The 20,811-nt window shown below is 47.8% G+C and overlaps 1 protein-coding gene across 1 annotated transcript in view; it reads left to right on the forward strand.

Annotated features, from left to right (window-relative positions):
• The first annotated feature begins 16,794 nt into the window (after nucleotides 1-16,794).
• ATP2B4 (ATPase plasma membrane Ca2+ transporting 4) overlaps nucleotides 16,795-20,811 on the forward strand; it is a 107,905-nt gene continuing 103,888 nt past the window's right edge. Inside the window, 1 exon segment of the mRNA XM_030561479.1 lies at nucleotides 16,795-17,389. The gene's annotated coding sequence lies outside the window, so the exon portion shown is untranslated.

Genomic DNA, 20,811 nt, shown 5'->3' on the forward strand with positions numbered 1-20,811 from the left:
TAAGAAAAGGAGGAATACTTTAGGAGGAAAAGGAGGCATATGATCTCTTCTTATAGTCCTTTCTCTTCTTTGACAATCATCTCCAGCTAAAGTTCATAAAGTCTATGTGGATGGGAAACCCTAGCTGTTTCTTTTGTAAAGATGTAGATTTTTGCCCACATCCTCTTTCCTGCCCAAGAATGACCCCTTAACCAAGTGATTGTCCATTTGATTTTGTTAACATCTGGCTGAGGTGCCGGATAACCTTTTGTCTCTCGGGAACTGGTTTGTGACTCTTCCCCAGACTCAGAACGTGTCTTTGGTCATATCATACATTAGCATCCTATAACTTTACATACAATGTTGCCACACATATTTTACCAGGACAGTAATGATCAGTAAAGTATGAGTTTTCAAACAGCAGCTCACAGGGCATACTTTGTATGAAATGTACCATAGTCATGTAAAAGGGGTGAACATGGGGTAACAGGTTGTCACAAGTACCTAGACACCCTAACTGAGATCAGGGTCTTAGTGTGCTAGGCGCTGTACAGATGTAGTGTGATAGGCACTGCCTGCCCAAAGAAGCTTGCAGTCTACAGGTATGTCTGCACTGTAGACAGGAGGTGTGACTGCAACACATGTAGACAGAATTAGCTTTGATCTTTGCTGTACTAAGGGACCCAGGCAGGCAGGGCTCATCCATGCCACAGCTTGTTACTCAGGATTGCTCACGTATGTCTACACATGCTGCCATCATGCCTCCTGATTGTAGTGTAGACATACCCTAATAGACAAGGCTGATAGAGGAAATAGCGGGGTAGTGACTTGCTCAAGGTTATACAGGAGGTAAGTGGCAGAGCTGGGACTAGCACCCACATCCAGGCTTGTGCCCTAACCATTGAGCTATTCTGCTTACATCCCAGAACACATCTATCAGCACCGACTTCCATAGCAACCACTGGAAAGACTCTGCTCGTATGTGAGATTGCGCCACACAGGACAGGAAAGGTGGGTGGGTGAGAAGCCACTTAGGCCATTGTGTGTGTGAAAAGTAATGTGTTTTCTGCATTTGCATGATTAAAATCCCCCTTTCTGCCTCTTCCCCCCCACAATTACACTCATTTATGCAAATCTTCCCATTACTTCTCAGACATAAAACATTTATGATTCCCTACATTAGTTTTTTTTTTTTAATGTCTTCCACTCCAGCTCTCTGAGCTCTGCCAAGGCGCGCCACTCGAGGAACCGTTTCATTTTAATATAACCAGTGAGCAGAGAGGCTATGAGGAATAATTTAGATTTTGCTCAGGGAATGTAATGCTTTTTTAATTGCTGTCAACTGCAGCTTCTTAGCAATGTATTATTGATAGATATTATTCAAATAAAAGTCCTTTTATTTTCCTTGTGTACGGGACTGGTGACATTTATATTGTTCATCGGACTCTCTCTCTCTCTCTCTCTCTCTTTGTCTCTTCTCTTCCCATTCTCTTTGCAAGGGTTTTCTTATTCCCCCTTTTTTTTTGTTCTTTCTCATTCTGTCTTCTCCACTTCTCCCTCTCGCTTGATCTCCTGTCCTCTCCTTGTTTCCCAGTTGGGCTTTCTCCATGATCTCTCCAGTTTATGTAGCAAGCTTTCTTTTCTCACATCTTTTTCTCCTGTATCCTTATTTTCCCCCTCTTTCTCCCTACTCTTCTGTTCTCTCTTCCTATCTGCTGCCTCTTTTTCTGGCCATCCTCTCCCTCCAGTGTACCACATATGAGCTGGCACCTTCCAGGTAGATTCCAGGAGAACCTTCCTGCCCTGCTGCAAGATAAACTGGGTCAAAATTGAGGTCCTGAGTCTCAGCACAAAAAGCATGCTCAATTCACGCAGCCAGCCACCGTCAAGTCTATGCCAGGAGTACTGTGCCAATACAGCAATACCACGATACTATACCAGCAAAGCACTCCTAGTGTGGAGGCAACTCATACCAGCAACAAACTTTTGCCCATATAGCTTATTCCAGCCCCCTTCCACTCAGTAGAAGAAGCTGTATCGGTAAATGGAGGCAGCAGTACCAGCAAAGCACTAGAGACACTTTTTAATTATATTGTCCACGGCTCTCAGAGCCGCCTTAATCAAGGCTTTGGGTAGCCCCCAGCACATTGGTGAACAGTAATCCCCTAAAGTCTGCCTTCCTGCAGAGAGGCTGAGGAGGTGAGCGCCTGCCCTTATTAATGATACCTTTGGGGTGTAATGCTAACCCTGCAGGGTATAGTGAAAGTTGGTGCCGATGGGATGGTTCTAACTCCATCCAGACCCACCGCTCTGTGCAGGGGTGATTGGTGATTAGAGATGTGCACAGGATTGGCTGCTGTTGATGCTGTGCTTTGATTAATGCTTTGGGTTGCGAACCAGACAAGGTTTTCCCTGGCTGAGCTGCCAGGAAGCGATCCAGGACAGAGGCGATCCTTTCATGCTGCTTTTCTAGTTCTCCTGAAGACAACTTGTCCCTATCCTTTGTCTTCTGCCCATTCCTGACCCTGCTGTGATTAGTGGATCTAAACACGTGGTATGAACACTGAGGACTTCCTGGCATGCATTCCACTCTGCTTCTGACCTCAGCAGCAACCTCTCTCTGCAATTTGACTGTTTTCTCCTGTCTGCGGCTGATCTGGGAAGCAATGGTGGTGGTGGCAAGGGGAGAAGAGAAAGGAGAATACAGAGGTTAATCTCCTTGGAAGGACATAAGATTAAACAGACCAGATGGGTCCAATGACCTGTCAAGTCACCTGCTCTGATGGGCTTTTTTGGACTGGGTGTTCGCGTATAAAGCACGGTTGCAGACATGCAGTACGTTTCCAGACATAGCAGTGCAGGGATTCCCTAACTTACTAGCAGCAGGCTTCCAGTTCTGGATGAGGGAGTTACAGGCACCTGCTTCTCTCTCGTTTTCCTTATCTAAATGTAGTATCTTTCCAGCGACTAATATATGCTAGCTAGCATATAAATGTATATCATATTAATAATATGTATTATCCACACTGGAGATACCCGTTAGTAGGCATTAAGTACCAATGTGGCCTATCCCATAATCCTGTTCACTTATGCTAAGTATCCCATAACTCCTTGCATTTGCTGAAGTAAGGATCTGGCAGAAGCGGATAAGAAACTTGTCAAAATCAAGATACAGTCATTCTATGTCTTAGTACAAGCTCGTGCAGTACCTGGAATGTGAGCATAGGCGCCAGTTTCCTCCGGGCCTGGGGGGTGCTCAACCCCCCACTCTGCCCCAGACCCCACCCCCACCCGACCTCTTCCCCAAGTCCCCACCCCCGCTCCCCCTTCCTGGCCAATTCTGCCCCCTACCTGAGCGTGCCCCTTCCCTGCTCCTCCCCCTTCTTCCCAGAGCCCCCTGCATGCTGATTGCAGTGGGGGGGGGGCGCTGGGAGAGAGGGAGGGAGGGAGAGGAGTTGATTGGCAGGGCTGCTGGTGGGCAGGAGGCACTGGGGATGGGGGGAGCTTGGCTGCCAGTGTGTGCTAAGCACCCACTAGTTTTTTTCCGTGGGTGCTCCAGGGCTGGAGCGCTCCTGGAGTCAGTGCCTATGAACGCGAGTATTCAAAACAAAGCTAAGGAAGGAACAGAACAACAAGTTAGGGAAGTGGGACAAACGGCTGGGTTGGATTTTAGTGACGTGTAAAGAGATGTGTAATTTGTAAAATTATATAAATAACAGCAGCTGAAATGGGTTACCTGGGGAGCACACCTTCTGTACGAGGTAAATGTAACATCGCTGCACAGGGACTCCTCTACCACATTAATAAATCAGACCGGCATTGGTTATTTGGGCTCTTTGGGTATATATCATAACAAAATAAGGAACCAACGTGTGATCAAGGAATTGACCATACAATTTCTCAACAACTGGAATGCAGGAGACCTGGGTTATATGCCCACCTCTTATACTGACAGCTTGCTGTGTGACCTTGGACAAGTCTCTTCCCTTCTCGGAGTTTCTCCTCTCACCCTCTGGCTACATTGTCCATGACATTTTAAATTCACTGGGGCAGGACAGTCCCTTACTATGCACCCAGTGCAATGGGACCCTGATCTCAGCTGGGTCCTGTAGATGCTACTGTCATACTAAGATTCATAACGAGCTCTTCCATCCTCTAGCCTCTTGCGTAGGCTATATATGAAACACCCTAGAATTAAAAGAAAGGATGTGAAGGGACAATACTCATTTGAGCTACAATTGAAGCCCCTCCACTACTCAGTGAAAGTCTTCCCACTGACTAATGGGAGGTGGAGTGTGAATTCTGACCGTGTCCATTAACATGGCACCAGTCATGAAAAAGTCAACATTCTACTTACATCATCACCTTGGGATTTCGAGATATCAGAGCATTTCCCTGAACTTGGAACAAGAGACCATGAAGGACACATCTCAGGTGTTCTTCTGCAGCAGTTCTTGGTAAATGTAGACGTTGCAGGGGTAGAGACTAATATATATAGGGTTTGATCCTACTCTGGACAAAGCTAATGGCAGAACTGAAGGGTAGGATTCCACCCGTTCTCAATTATCCAGCCCCAATGGGAAAAAAATATCATATCTCAGTTTTTATAAAAGTCTAATAAAGAACTGCTCGGTTTAGTGAATGATTTTGACTCATCATTACTTTCATAAAGCAAAAATTTGCCCAAATCCCTCCTGTACCTTATTGCCAGTTGTCCCCATAATAAAAGTAATTGCATAATTAGAAATTAACAGGGCTTTTACAGTAATTGATAGCAGTGACATTCTAGAAGATTAGTGCTTGACAGAGTAGTAGTGGGATGTTCTGTGATTCCTTTTGTGGGCTCAGAAGTGCTGTCGCTTCACTAGCAGAGTTGCTTTTCTTGGAAGTTTCTGCTTTTGTTGCACTGAGTGAGAGAAATAGACGAGATCATGGAAGGCAAACTAGTGAGTCAGTCTAAATAGCTTAGGAAAGCAAAAAAGCGGGAAGGGTGAAAACAGAGGCACAAAGAGTGGAAATTACTTGGTCACCATGAGAGGTGATGCGGGAGAGCTGCTGTTCCACCGGCATCCAAGTCGCTCTCCGACAAGCAGCAGCTGCGAAGCAGAGGTGAGGGATAATCTTTGTGTTCTGCCAACCTTCATTTGTTTAGACTGTCAGCACATTGGGGCAGCGACTGCCTCTCACTAGGTGCATGTACAGTATCTTGCACCTGATCTCAGCTGGCGCCTCTAGGGGCTACTGAGCTACAAACAATAACCAAGAGCCACATGCAACAATGAAGAAAGCATTGGAAATGTGTGACAAGGCATACTGTGTGGGCTGGTGAGAGAGAAAGTGCAATATAATAATAATACCTCACTCTTACACTCTAGTTTTCATTATCCCCATTTAACAAATGAGGAAAATGAGGCACAGAAAAGTGAAGTAATTTACCCATGGTCACCCAGCAAAGCTGGGACTAGACCCCACATCTCCTGTGCTCCACTCCAGTGTGCTAGCCAGCAGGCCACTTTGTCTAGCCCCACCAGAAGCACTAGATGGGGGAGGACAGGTTTAAGAAGTCCTGGCCCCACCACTGCACTTGCTAGATTCAGAACAAGCCCTGAGCCCTGCATGGCTTCATCAGTCACCTGTGAGCATCTTCTCAGGGCTAGTGTACATGAGAAGTGCTACAGTGGTGCAGCTGACCAATGCAGCTTTGCCGTTGTAGTGTGTCTGGGGAAGATGCTCTGGCGACAGGAGAGAGCTCTCCCATCGGCATAATAAAACCTCTTCCACAAGCAGCAGTAGCCACGTCAGAGGGAGAAGCTCTTTCGCTGACGTAGCGCTGTCCACGCTGGTGCTTAGGTTGGTGTAACTTACATCGCTCGGGTGGGTGGCAATTTCCACACCCCCAAGCAGAGCTATAACCAGGTCTGGGCGAGCAAGGCAGCTGCCCAGGGCTCAAAACCATGGAGGTGGCAAAATGAGGTGGAGAAATAAAGGGGGAAAATGGTAGGGGGCAGAAATCTGCTTGGGCGCCTCGGGCGCTAACATGCCCTAGTTACGACTCTGCTCCGAGCAACATAGGTTATACTGACATAACCTGTAGTGTAGACAAACCCTTCTTTCGGATGACTACATGGGCATTACGATCGCAGGTGTTCTTTACTCCTTTCCCACGTAGAAAGGGCTTGTAGAGGCTGGCAGACTCTTCCATAAACCCCCAGCATATTAATCCCACTCGCCACGCCAGTGTGTTCAAACATTTATGCCTCTGTAGGCACATAAAATGGAATTGCTTACACTCTCTCACCTATATTATGCCCAGACTGGAGAGAGATTTTACAGCCGCCCAGCACTGTCTTGGGTTTAAGAGTAAATCACTGTTTCCATTAGAAACCCTGAGAGTCAATTCTGCTCTCCACTATCCCAGTGCAAAGCTGGATGAACTCCACTGTAGCCACTCTGGATTCACCTTGGTGTAGGCAAGATCGGAATCTGGTCCTGGGTTTTGATAGGTTTATAACATGGCTGATTTAACTCACTGCAGGTTAATATGCTGCTTAAAAGTTCCCAGCCTGGGAGGCATTGAGAAAAAAATCATTATCAAATTCCTTATTCTTTTTAAAGAGGGCATCACCAGCTAACCCCAAGGTTTTACAGATCAGCCCAAAACTCTTTTCTATTTTGGGCGAGTGACTTCTTTGTTGTCTGTCTCTTTCTGTCTTGTCTTTCAGACAAGCTGTTCAGGGCAAGGAGTGCATTGTATTTTGCATGTACAGCCCCTAGCACAGTGGGGTGCCGTTGGGGTCTTCAGGTGCTACCAGGATACAAGTAATACAAAGACTCATCCCTGTTGCCTCAAAACTCCAAGGTGTAGGCCAAGCAACTTCTCACTAACAGGGCTTAGGGAAAATCTTTCCCAATGGGCAGGTTTTCCAGTCACTGCCTACTGCGGCAGTTCTTGTGCCTGAAGCAGCCGGTGCTGGCCACTGGCAGAGATTGGATACCAGGCTGGGTGGATCCTGCTGTGATCCAGTCTGACAATCCCTATGTTCTATATCAGGGGTCAGCAACCTTTCAGAAGTGGTGTATCGAGTCTTCATTTATTCACTCTGATTTAAGGTTTCGTGTGCCAGTAATACATTTTAACCTTTTTGGAAGGTCTCTTTCTATAAGTCTATAATATATAACTAAACTATTGTTGTGTGTAAAGTAAATAAGGTTTTTAAAATGTTTAAGAAGCTTCATTTAAAATTAAATTGAAATGCAGAGCCCCCCAGACCAGTGGCCAGGACCCAGGCAGTGTGAGTGTCTCTGAAAATCAGCTTGCGTGTTGCCTTCGGCACGAGTGCCATAGGTTGCCTACCCCTGTTCTACACTCAAGTAAGGTTCCACCGGGAGCTTTTCATGGCTGGCACCACCAATGTTCTGAACTAGGCAGTGTCATAGCTGCGGTGGTCCCTGGATATCAGAGGGTCAGGGTTAGGGAGGTGATATCTTTTATTGAACCAGCTTCTGTTAGTGAGAGAGACAAGCTTGTAAGCTACACAGAGCTCTTCTGCAGGTCTTTCTAATGTTCTGAACTGTCCCTTTTTAGGGAAGTTTCAGGCATCTCCTCCCCCCACCCATTCCTGATACTTTCTGATGAACTGCATCTGAGTGCAAAGCATCTGCAGCAACATGGCAAACAAATCACGACCTTACCCATTACGTTCTGTTCCCCTGGGTGCCTGTCAGGCCTGATTCTCCCTGCCCATTGGGCAGAGTTGTAGACTGTGCAAAGCAGGTGGGAAATATGGCCCTCCCTGTGCCCTGGTATAAACGACTCCACCTTATCCAGGGTGCAGGAGAATCAGGCCTCTCCTCTGCCCATCCTGAGGCTGCTCTCCAAAGGGCGACCTTATCCTGGTGCTTGCTGGGCTGTAACTAAATGCCCACCCTGCAGCCACGTGCCAGGGCTCAGAGCAGGCCACACGTGCTTAGCGCACGCAGTCAGAACCTTAGCTTATTCTCTGCTGAACAAAAGAGAACAAATTAAATATCCAGCCGGCATCCAAGGGAAGGAGGTCAAAGGTGCAGGCACAATGTGATGGAGCTGCTCCACCAAGGCTTGCCAGCAGGATCCCTCAGCACTCGGCTGTGTGCACTCACCCAGATCCCCATAATGAGCGGCCTGGCTTTGTTTCAGAAAGTGCCTGGGTCGATCTCCGTTTCTCCAGCTCAGGACTGGCCTCACATGGGACAAGTGGCTGCTTTGGGGCTCCTTGCTATCTCACGGCTCCCTGCCCCCTTTCCAGCAGGCCGACCGCTGGAGAAACTCACAAGCCCCCCTGCCAGTAGCGGGACCGTAGGAGGCAACAAATCATGGGACCTGCAGTCAGTGGGAGCTGTGGGTGCTCTGTCCTTCTAGGCATCTATTATCCTCCCATCACGGGGTGTCCTCTCCTTCCTGAAGCTGCGTGCCTGAGGGTACATCTACACTGCAGCTGGGACCGTGCTTCCCAGCTGGCGCAGGTAGACAGACGTGTGCTAACTCTACTTGAACTTAGCTTCAGCGGCATGAGTGCTGGCTCAGGCTAGCCACCTGAGTATGTACCCGGGGGCTGGGCGCAGCGGTATTTGGGCCTGCTGCCACAGCCACACTGCTGTTTTCAGTGCTCTGGCTCTGCTCAAACCAGAGCACGTCTGTCTGCCTGGGCTGGGAAGCACACACCCAGCGGCAGTGTCAGAGGGGCCTGAACTGCAGTCGAGACATGTGGCTCGTGGGGGAGCTGCATGCCCACGGCCACCTACTCCCGGCACAATGCCGCATTTCTAGCAGTATCAGGGAACCCCAATCTTTAGGTTCTGACACCGAACCGGGAGGCAAAGGCCCTTCCTGGCACAAGCAATGCAAAGGACACCCTGGCAGCAGCTCATTCCTGCTTGGGGTCCTGTTCCAGGGAGCCTTGGAAAGCCTGAGGCCAATGCAGTGCCCAGGCTGGAGGGCCTGCCGCATGGATGCTGCACCTTTTCTTGGGGTTTGGGGGATTGGAGTGCAGCAGGCAGGAGTGGCACAGACTTTCCAGAGCACCCAAGTGGGGAGGCTTTGCCCCCTTTTGACGGGACAGAGAGCCCTCGGCAATAGAACGGAAAGGAACAATGTGATACACTTGATGGAATGGGATGCTTGGCTATCTTTCATCATGCAAGGCCCTGGCTATCATTAGCTCACCCACAATGGCCCCTGGGAAGTTAGAAGTGTTCTGCTCCTCCTGGGGGGAACTGAGGCACTGAGCCAAAATGACTTGCTACAGTGTAAATGAAAGTGACTGCTGGGATCAGTTGGGAGCTCAGGAATTCCTGGCTCCCAGACCTGTGCTCAGACCACTCCCCTCTCTTGTATGTGGTGCCTGCTGCATGTCCCTGGCGGGTTATTGTCACTTACGAGGCAGTCGCATTAGGGTCTTAGTGTGTGAAGAGCTCCAGGTAGGGGACTCGTGATGTTTTTACCCGCTCCAGGCCAGTGACTGAAGAGGGGAAGATTGGGCCAGCCCATACATTGCCAAGTCGGCGCATAGCCACAAGGCTTTATTCCTCTCTAAAGCTGTCTTTGGAGTGTGTGGCCAATAATAGTAGGAAAGAAAAGACCCGCTTGGGTCCTGTGGGGCTTGGCAGCTCCATGGTAGCTGGCACTGAGTCACCAGGATTCATTCCTTGCCCCCGGGCTAGTGTGAGCAGAGGCTTCAGGTGCAGCTGGGAAATTTCTGCATCGGAATCACTGCTGGGCTGGGAAATAGAATAGTCCCTTTCTGCCTTCCCTGTGCGTATGTGCAGCCTTATGAATTCCTCAGGTGACAGAGCAACCTCTGTCTCCCCAGGCATTGGCCTAGGAAACCGGTCACCTTAATAAGCAACATGGCTCTGGTGTTTCCATTGGGCAGGTCAGGCATGGATTTTCCCAGCTGACTCTTTGTGACCTTTGGATGCTCTGCGCTGGCTCACAAGACTCCCCACCTAACACACCAACATCTTTATGGGAAAAACTGAATTTTGTGCCAGTGGGAAAAAAAACAACAACAAAGAAGAAGGGCCTAATCCTGCAGCCACAGTTGTGCTGGCCGAGCTGTCCACCCCTCAGCGCATGGGGCTGCCCATCCTGCTGTGGGAGTGGGGCCTTCTAGTCGTGGAGAGTAATGCCCGCTACAGAAGATGGACCACGAGCAGCGGCAATGCAAGCATCTCCCCTGTTCCAGCCCCACCACTCCACCAGCTTTTTGCAGGATCCTGTTCCCATCCAGGGGAAGATTAGGCTGGACCCCTTAGCTGTAACATCTCCCACTGATCAACCGCATCATGGAGATCCCCATTAGTAACACCTCATGTGGCACTGAATGGAAAATGGACCGGTACCCCTTTCCCTCCCATGCCACACCCCACCCCTAGTGCAGGGACAGACTGTCTGCTCCCCTCTAACAAATGGAACTTAGGGGCTTGCTGCAGCCTCTGAGGTCACATGACATTAGAGTTGCATCACATGTTGCGCCCCTTGCACTCTGCTCTGCTATGGGGAGTGTTTATTTAGAGGGATCACAAGATAGTGACAGTGGGTGGCCTTGTGACCTGTTACGTAAAGTTGTCTGGGCAGTGAGACACAGCTCTCAAGTGTGCATTGTGCTCTGGGGCCAGGGGGAGGGAGGAAGTGGGAGGATACCCACTGCTACGGCTCTTTAGGGATTCAGCACGTTCCTTTCCTTTGCCAGCCAGATCTACTTGCTGCAGAAGGAAAGGAGCAGAGCCAGAGCACCATTTCCTCTCCATGCCTTTTTGGGTGGCTAGTAGCACTGTATGTACCTTGCAACTGTGCTGCCTTTGGGCCTCAGTTACGCTAAGGCCCCCGATGCCACTCAGGCAATGTAAAAGGATCTAAAAGTGGGAGCAAAGGTCCACTGAAAATCCCCCTTGGGCAGGGGCCCTTCCAGGCCATGTCCTAAGGGGTGAATCAGGGATATATCTAGAGTGCCCTGCACTATGGCTTTTCTCAGCTTCCAAGGACTCAGAGGACTAGCCACCAGTCCAGAGGTCAGGGACAGCAGAGGGAGGGTTATGATGCATGATTAGTCCATGGGCAACGTTTGTAGAGCCAGAACCTTGAAAGATCTGGAGTCATTTGATTGTCTTCAAAAAACTACAGGGGAGCTACTCCAAGTTTACACACTGGTGCAACTGAAAGTAGAGTCTGGCCCTGCGTTTGCAAATAATAATAATAATATTAAGAGAGAGAATAGAAGTGAAATAATATAGTTTATTGGACCAACTTCTGTTGGTGGAAGGGACAAGCTTCCTCTTCCAAGACCACCAAATCACACAGGGAACAGGATGACTGCCTCCATAAGCACCTAACCATAATGTGTATGGAAAAAGTTGTGTGATCATGTGGGACTTCAGTGGATGCTGGACGTCTCATCTGGCTAGTACTAAAACATCCTTGGAATTTCCAAACATTATAGGTGAAAACTTTCTAACTGGGAAAGGACTGCAGCCAACACAGGGAATTCTATCCTAGACCTTCCCGTAACAGATAAAGAGGATCTGATCACAGAACTAAAAGTGAATGGTAGCTTAGGAACAAATGATCATGACTTGATCACATATATATGGTGATTTAATAGGGGCAATTCCACAAAGACGAAAACAATTATGAGTCAAATCTGTCGGGATGAAGAATTTTATCAGAAAAATGCGACAGATAATTGGGAATCTCTTAGGAACACCTAAGTAGATGCCCAAAAAAGTGAAGGCAGCTATAAATACAACATGCACTTTAAAAAGAGCTGGCGGAGGCGTTTGCTGGACCATTCATGTTGAGTTTCAGTAAGTCCTGGAGCACTGGGGAAGTTCCAGAAGACTGTAATGAAGCTATTGTTATGTCAATTTTTTTAAAAAGGGCAAATTTGGAATAACGTGGTTAATTATAGGCCTGTCAGCCTGACTTTAATCCAGAGCAAGATAATGGAGCAGGTGGTAAGGGACTCGATTAATAAAGAATTAAAGGACAGTAATGTAATGAATGCAAATCAACATAATTTATGGAAAATAGATCTTGTCAAACTAACTTGATTTATTTGGTAATATTACAAGTTTGATTGATAAGGTAATGGTGTTGATGTAGTAAACTTAGACTTCTGTAAAGCATTTGATTTGATATCTCACAACATTTTGATTAAAAAAACTAGAACAACATAAAATTATCATGACACATGCTAAATGGGTTAACAACTGGCTAACTGCTAGGTCTCAAAATGTAATTGTAAGCGGGGAATCGTCATCAAACAGGTGTGTTTCCAGTGGTATCCCGCAGGGATCGGTTCTCGGTCCTACGCTAGTTAATATTTGTATCAATGATCAGGAAGAAAACATAAAATCATCACTTATAAAGTTTGCAGATGACACAAAAATTGGGGGAGCGGTAAATGATGAAGAGGACAGGTCAGTGATTCAGAGCGATCTGGACCATTCGGTAAACTGGGAACATGCAAATAATATGGCTAAATGTAAACATATGCACCTAAGAACAAAGAATGTAGGATCCTATTCTGGGAAGCAGTAAGGTCATGGTAGGTAATCAGGTCATCTCAATGTGATCCTGTGGCCAAAAGAGCTAAGGTGCTGTTGGGATGTATCGACAGGGGAATCTCAAGTAGGAGCAGAGAGGTTGTTTTACCTCTATATTTGACACTGGTGGTGTGACTGCTGCTGCAAGACTGTGTCTTATTCTGGTGCTTACAATTCAAGAAGATGTTGATAAACTCAAGAGGGTTCAGACAAGCCCTGAGAATGATGAAAAGATTGGAAAACCTGCCTTATAGTGAAAGACTCAAAGAGCTCAATCTATTTCGCTTACCAAAGAGAAGGTTAAGAGGCGACTTGATTAGTCTAAAAGTATCTACATGGGGAACAAATATTTGACAATGGGCTCTTCAGTCTAGCACAGAAAAGTGCAACATGATCCAACGGCTGGAAATTGAAGCTAGACAAATTCAGAGTGGAAATAAGACATTTTTAACAGTGAGGGTAATTAACCACTCGAACAATTTACCAAGGATCGTGGTGAATTTTTCCATCACTGACCATTTTTAATCAAGATGGGATGTTTTTCAAAATAGCTGTTCTAGGAATCATTTTGGGGAAGTTCTATGGGCTGTTATGCAGGAGGTGAGACTAGATGATCACAATGGTCCCTTCTGGTCTTGGAATCCATGAACGTTAAGGGGTCAAGGGCATAAGTGTTTGCAGGATCTGTTGTTTAGATGGTAAGCTATAGTAAACAGACTGTTCTCTTGTTATGTGTGCATGCAGTGCTTAGCACAACAGGGCCCTGATCTTGGCGGGAGCTCCTAGGTGCTATTGGAATCCAAATAATTAATAACAATAAAATAGAAATCCAAAGAGAGATCTGCAAACGTACTTTCAAGTCTGCTGTTGAGCATATTGTAACCTTTTCTTTTCAAAACATACACCCACGACTGCAAGCTGAAGTGATGTGTGAAGTGCAGTGATTTATCTGTGAAACACCTACAGGGGGAGGGAAGCCAAGCAATGGGCTTACGGTTGCTGCAGCAAGGTAAATAGTGAGTCATAATGCACTGGAATAATAATACAAATCACAAGAAACAGAGGGGCGAGAGCCAGGAAGGATGGTCTGTTGGTTAAGGTGCTAGCCAGAGATCTGGGTTCACTTCTCTCCTCTGACATTGATTCCTGCATGACCTTGGGCATGTCACTCAGTCTTTCTGGGCATCAGTTAATAATAGCACTACCCTGCCTCACAGGGGTGTTGTGAGGATAAATAGACATAGTGGACATGCTCAGATACTATCGCTAAGTAGATATATGGTGGCAGGTGACCAGAAAGTCATTGACTCGAGGATAAAAATCAATGATCTTTTTTTAAATCAGAAATATTGGATTTTTTTATTTAAATCAGATTTTTTTGATAAAATGTTTTTTGAGGAAAAAACCTGTCTAAAGATAGTTTTAATTAAGATACATTATAGCTCAAAGATCTCTCATCATGGAATAGGGATTATAAATTCTATTTCTATAGTATGAGACAATAAATTCATGTAGTGTTTAAGAACATTTTTGTAAGTGAGTTCCAATAGTTCATGGGTTAGGGACCCAATCTTATGGGGTTCCAGGAGCTTCTGTATAGATTATTTAGGTTAATCTTTCTATCTACCCCATGGGACTCAGTCCTTAGTCTAGAAGATACCATCAGAGATGCTTAGTTTTGCAGTTCTCAAACTGTGGATTTGTGTCTCCAGAGATAACATGCGTGTTAACAGCAAACATGTTTTAAAATAAATAAATAATATACAAAGGTGAGAAATAACAGACCTCAACCCTACTGTCCCTCTGCAAATTTGTGTACACAGAGTCAATCCCGTACCTCTCTCTAAAAGTGCAAAATTTCAAAAAGTTCAATGAATAGAAGATTGTTGGGGGCGGAATAGAACTGGACAAGGAGAAGTCTGGAGATAAATGTGAGAAGCGAGGGACATATGCTTGTTTTGTTAAAATATTATGTTTGCTTTTGAAGAAAACAATCAGGGACGGCTCCAGGCACCAGCTCAGCAAGCAGGTGCTTGGGCTGGCCAAGGAAAGGGGGCAGCACATCCGGCTCTTTGGCGACAATTCGGCGGTGGGTCCCTCGGTCCCTCTCGGAGGGAAGGACCTGCCACTGAATTGCCGCCGAAGAATGAAGCAGAGCGGTGGAACTGCCGCAGATTGCAGCTTTTTTTTTTTTTTTTTTTTTTTTTGCTGCTTGGGGCGGCAAAAACCCTGGAGCTGGCCCTGAAAACAATCCAGAATACTTAACGTTGTTGTTTTAGTTAAATAAAACAATTTAAATGTTTGTCTAGTGATGTTCTCCTCCTAATACAGCATGGCAAGAAAATCCTCCAAACGATTAACCTGTTGAACTGGAGATAGTTCACCTCCCAATAACTTCATAAATATCTGCTTCAATTACCTTTGGTAAATGAAATAACCAAACAATTGTTCATTTTCTGATATAGCTGTAAAACTAATCTGAAAAGTTTTCAAAATAAATCACTGTTTAAAAATGTATAGCATGTACCTTCTAAAAATGAAATCTACATCTATCTCTGAGTTGTGAAGAATATGCATTAACGTTATAACAACCAACAAGAATGCACTTTTATGTTGAAAACCATGATTAAATCGAGTCTTCCTGACTAGTGATTTAAATTATGATTTAAATCAAATCCACCCTGCATTGACTATTTAAAGAATGGGAACAGCTAGTTTAGAACCCATCATTTTGTATGTTCAGTTGGAATTATGTTTTCCAGTGTACGCTACTTTGATCTTATCAACATTATATTTAATCTGTTTTGTCACTCTTTTGTGAGATCCCTTTAGAAGTCTTGAATTATTTTGTATCCTCTGCAAACTTTGCCACTTTATTGTTTTTCCCCTGTTCCACATTCATAATGAATGTGGAACAACATGGGGTCTGGGGGACCCTGTTGTTTACCTCTCTCCATTGTGAAAACTGACCATTTATTCCTATTATTTCCTATTTTTTAACCAGTTATTTACCTATGAGAGGAGCTTTCCTCTTATCCCATGACTGCTTAGTTAGCTTAAGTGCTATTAGTGTGGAATCTTGTTAAAGACTTTCTGAAAGTCCAAGTGCACTATCAACTAGATCACACTTATCCATGTGCTGCTTGACACTCTCAGAGAATGGTAATAGATTGGTGAGGCATGATTTCCCTTTACAAAAGCCATGTTCACTCTTCCCCAACATATTGTGTTCATCTATGTCTGATAATTCTGTTCTGGACTATAGTTTGAACCAATTTGCCTAGTACTGAAGTTAGATTTTCCAGCCTGTAACTTCCAAGATTGCCTTTGGAGCCTCTTTTAAAAATTGGCGTCACATTGGCTATTCTCTGGTACGAATTTATTATTTTGCATGGAGCAGTCTTCAGATCAACAGGATCATCTCCATAATTAGGAAGCAGGAGGATTTGGTATATACATTTTGGACTACTTGTCTCGTACTGTTTGCAACTCAATTTTTTGGCTGGGGCATGAAATCTCAAGAGTGAAACCGACTCGAAAAAAGTGAAACTGATCAGCCTACTTTTCACTGTCCAACCTGAGTGAAAACACAACCCAAACCATCACCAATAACAAATGATTGCCCCTATCTTGCAATGACCTCTGCACAGGCAAAGCTCCCCTGCACTAATGTCATGGCAGGCTCTGGGATCCAGATGCTTAATTTCTTCCCATTTTACTACTCCAGGCCCTAATCCTGATATCTAATCCACATGGGTGAAGCCCTGGGCAGGGGCCCTCTACCATGATTCATAATGGAATATTTACTAACCCAGGGAAAATTAGGTAGAAATGTCTTTTTAATGTTTTTCAGTAAACTGACAGGGTGCATGCATTTTTCTCCTGCTTTTACTAAGTTTGTAAAGATAGGAGGCCTGGCAAGAGATGGCAGGGAAGAAAGGAGCAGTGTAGCGTGTCCCCCCCTTAAAGATTAAGAAAGCTTTCTGCAACACCCAGCCCTACCATAAACCCCACAACCCTCCCCCAGCACTGATCTCCCCACCGGTTTCCTGCTCAGAAGCACACATGGATTTATTAAAGGGGTGGGTGGGGGGACTCTCGGAGAAGGAAGATCTGCCTTTTGCCTCTCCCCCTTAAAAAAGCAAAGCCGAGAACCCGCAACAGCGGGGCTGGGGCTGTGTCTTGTGAAGCCACCTTAAGAGACTTCCTCCTCCTCTCTGGGATGGGGTGAGGCTGGCTGGGCTAGGCAGCAGCGTTGCCATGACAAGCATTTTCTTAAGAGAGCGCTGCTCGTGCAGGGCTCGCTCAGTTTGCAAAGGGCTGGCTCTGAAAACGGGGAGAAGAGAAAAACCAAACCCAAGCCTCCCCCCCATCTGCTGATTAGCTTCGGTGCAGGGAGCGGTGTGGGCTTGCTGCTTTTTTTGTTTTCTTCTTAAAGACCTTCAGCGTTAAAGGACATTGGTCTCTTTCCAGCTTCCTGCTTCCCTCCAAACTTTGGGAAGAGCAAAATCAAGCGCAGAGGGGGAGTGGAAAAGGAAGGGCAGGGGGTGGAAAAGCAAATCCAGGAGTTTGGGGATTTTTTTTAACCCCTTCTCGTCCATGGAAATCCAGGGGGGTTTCCCCGCCCGTGGAAGGCTGGATTACTGGAGGCGGAGGGAAAGCAGCGAGAGCAGCCGCAGCCTATGAATTGATTCAGTCGTGCAAAGCCGTTGCATGGCCGCTGCCCCCGCCCGCAGCCTGCTCTTCGCCAGACTGAAGTGCCCCGACTTGGAGCAGCGGGGCGGGCGGTAATCCTCGGGCTGGAGGAACCTGGCCTCCCAGGAGCGCAGTAAGTGGTTTTTCTTGTTGTGCTGGCAGCCTTTAGCCTCTGCCAGTCCCCTTCCACCATGCACGGAGCTGCTGTTCCACGCAGGGGCAGGGGCTGGGATTTCTCTCTTGGGGTGGGAAGGTGGCTGCCTGGCTTCCTCTGGCCGAGGAGCAGGCACAGAATGGAAAACTGTTGCAAACATATTTTCCGTGTCTGTTTCTGTCTGCTCTGGTGCTAGTTGTCCGTAGAGCGAAAGGAGGCAGAAGAGAGACTATCACCCGGGGAGGCTGGAAAGCAGAGTTGTGTGTCTGTCTCAGCTCTCTCAAAGCGCTGGTTGCAGCAACACGAACAGTTTTTTCGTTTTTTTTTATTTTTTGGTGGGGGAGGAAATTCCTTTCTCCACGGAAATCCAAGCCGGTGACTCGCCCTGCCATGCTTGCAAAAACAGCCCCTGGGAGCCCTTGGGAGTTTGCAAGTTATAATTAGCTGTGGAAAATTCAGGGAGTTCCCTTAAGTGGAGCTCGCTCTAAAACCGAGAGAGAAGCACTGTTGACTGGGAGGGGGAGGGCTTCTAGGAGAAGGTATCCGGGGAGCGGGGAAGGAAATATTTGTAAAAATGGAAAGTGTTGTGCTGGTATGTGTTTAATCAGGCTTAGGAGGGTGACAGGGCTGGTTACTGGCGGGGTTGGTTGACGTCTTTATCAGACGCAGGGGGGCTGGGACAATTTTTATAGAGGGGGGCCTGAGAGCCATTGAACCCAACTGTAAACCCTGGATATAATAGAAACCACAAACCACTTCAAGTCAGGGCGTGTGGTAGCAGCCCCAGCACCTAGGATCAGGGGAACTTTCAGTTTTATGGAGGGGAGCTGGGGCCCATCAGGCAGAAGCCTCTAGTCCCGATGAGTTGTTTTTTGGCAGGTTGGGGGGAACTTTTTCCCTGGCTCCCGATCTGATCAGCTGATGCAGCAGTATTTTCTTGTGCATTTTTCATCCTCAATTTTTCTTTCTTTCTTCCTTCCTTCTACCTGCCAATGTGTCTTGCACTAAGAGCCTCTTACTGAAAAGGGCAGGGAGGTGGTAGTGGAGCTAACTTCAGGCCAGCGTGGAAGATTTCTCAAAGGAGAACTGGGCGCTGGAAGAGTGTTAGGAGCTAGCGAGCCTGCCCCTATGAAATAACCCATAGCTTAGACAGTGAAACAGGCAATGTGTAATTCTGCTTACCTGCATGCGGGTGCCTGCCTGGCTGTAGCAGACTACAAGTTCCCTGGGGCAAGGGCTGTCTCTGGCTGTGTGCACTGGAAGCCTGAACCTGATTGGGGCTTCAGGGCACTATGGTATATAAATAAGGGGTGGGGGCGGGGGGGTCCGTCCATCATCCTCGGCGCTAGCACAGTGACATGCTGCTTTATTGGTTGGGAGCACAATGCCTTGGGAGCACAATGCCGGGTCTGTCACCCCTACCATTGAGCCTGGCTTAATCTGAAAGGGGGAGCTCACTGCCCTGCCTCTCCTAACCCCCACCCACTGGGAGGGCTGCCAGGCACATGGGGAAAGTGCCAGCTAATTGGGTGGGGTGTGGGAGTATGGGGTCAGAGAAACATTTTGCTACCCCTAAGGGACCCACCAGTGTCTAGTCTATAGGGGGATTTGCCAGGGAAGCAACAGGACACAGTGGTCTGGCTGGGATGCTGTGCTGGGAGCACATGTTCCCAGGGCTCTCCTGCTGCTAGGGAGGGTGTCATCTGGTTTTGCCACTGCAGAGTTCATTCATCAGAGAGATGACTGGGGGCACTGTGGGGGGTGGGGGTTGCCCTCCCTGTTTGCACATGATCCTGCTGTGTCGCAGCCTGGCATGCTGTGGTGCAGCAGGTGGGATGGGGGATGCTTTTAAGGAACAAAACAGGTCAGGGGAAGCAGGCTCAGCCAGGAGCCAGCAGGTTGCCCCACATCTTAGCAAGAGACATTGGGGGGCTGGGAGCGGCTCCTGGGGGTGCAATAATGACAGGCATGAGGACAGGATGGAATGGGTGGAGGGAGAGGCTGTTGCCTCCATCCCTCCAAAGCCAAGGAGGAATTGCACACTGTGGGGTACAGAGATGAGGGGCAGAACAGGCCAGCTCAGGCCACCGAACTGGCTCAGCCTGATTTCCAACAGGTGCCAAGATCTGGCTTAGCTCTCCTTTCAGAAGGGTGCGGTGCCTCCTCCTTGCTCCCCTCAGATCTCCAATAGGGGGCCATGGGCAGGGTTCCATTCCAGGGGGACACCAGCAATGACTATGGGGAGAGAGTATGGGGCCTATGCTGGCAGCAGAGCTAAACTATTCCTGGTGCGGGGTGGGACATGGCCAGAGGTGGCTTCAGGGGGCACACCTCTCTTTTATGTCACTCAATGGAGAGGATCCCATGCTTGCAGCAGGATGCTCCAGGGCCCCTAGGCTGGCTGGGTTCAAGCCCTGCAGTCTGACCCCACTGATCCATTGTGCTGGAGTGGGTGGGCAAGGAATTGAAGGCACCTCCCCCCTGGCCTGCAGCACCCAGGCAATCCTGGTTGACTCTCCGCCAGCCTCGTGGCAGGTGGGAAGGAAGAAAACTCCAGCCGGGGAGACTCCCGTCTGTTACTACACTTCTCCTTGGGAAAGCTGCAATCATACACCTCCCTCCAGCTGCTGCTGCTGCTTGGTGTCTGGGTGGGTCTCACTGCCCTTGGGGTCACAGGGAGCATCACCATCTGGATTCCCCCAGTCCCTCTATTGCTCAGGAGGGGTCACCCATATGTCTTGTCTGGGGTGGCTGGCTGCATGCAGCTGCAGGATAGATAGATTCATTAGACTGGCATGGGATGGGCGGTGTACATCTTTCCCCTCTGGAGTGCTGATCCTGAGCAGTCTGGCTTCAGGCGCCGGTGAGAAGAGGTTCTCGCGATCTCTCGGCTGGGTGATGCTGACCCATGTGGAATGGAACCATCGGCGCTGTTGCTGGTCACTGTTGGGGAAGGGCTGAAATAGCTGTGGGGCTAGGGCTGCAGGTTGGGGTTGAGGTGCACTGTCTGGCAGGGCTGTGTGGGAGTCCAGGACTGAAATAGTGGGGGGAAGAGGGCGGAGGGAAGTGTGCTGCATGGCAGCAAGCATTGAGATGCCCTGGTAGGGCTGTGTGAGCACTCAGCTCTGGAACAGGCAGGGATGTCACAAGTGTATTGGGAGAACCAAGCTGGAGCAGCACAGGACAGAAATGCAGGTGAGTGAGTGGATGAGCTGGTCCTGGACTAGCATGATGTGTTTCAGGATGGGATTGTGGTGCATTGGCAGCGCTATATGGGCGCAGTTTGCTCCATGCTATGCCTGGCTCTATCGCTCCCTCCCTCCTGTCTCTTCCCATCCGTCAGATCAAATTAAAATAAAAAAACAAGCAAATAAAGCAGCAGGAAAAGCAGGATTGCAGCC

The sequence above is a fragment of the Gopherus evgoodei genome, chromosome 4 (genome assembly GCF_007399415.2).
Source record: "Gopherus evgoodei ecotype Sinaloan lineage chromosome 4, rGopEvg1_v1.p, whole genome shotgun sequence".
Classification (NCBI taxonomy): Eukaryota; Metazoa; Chordata; order Testudines; family Testudinidae; genus Gopherus; species Gopherus evgoodei.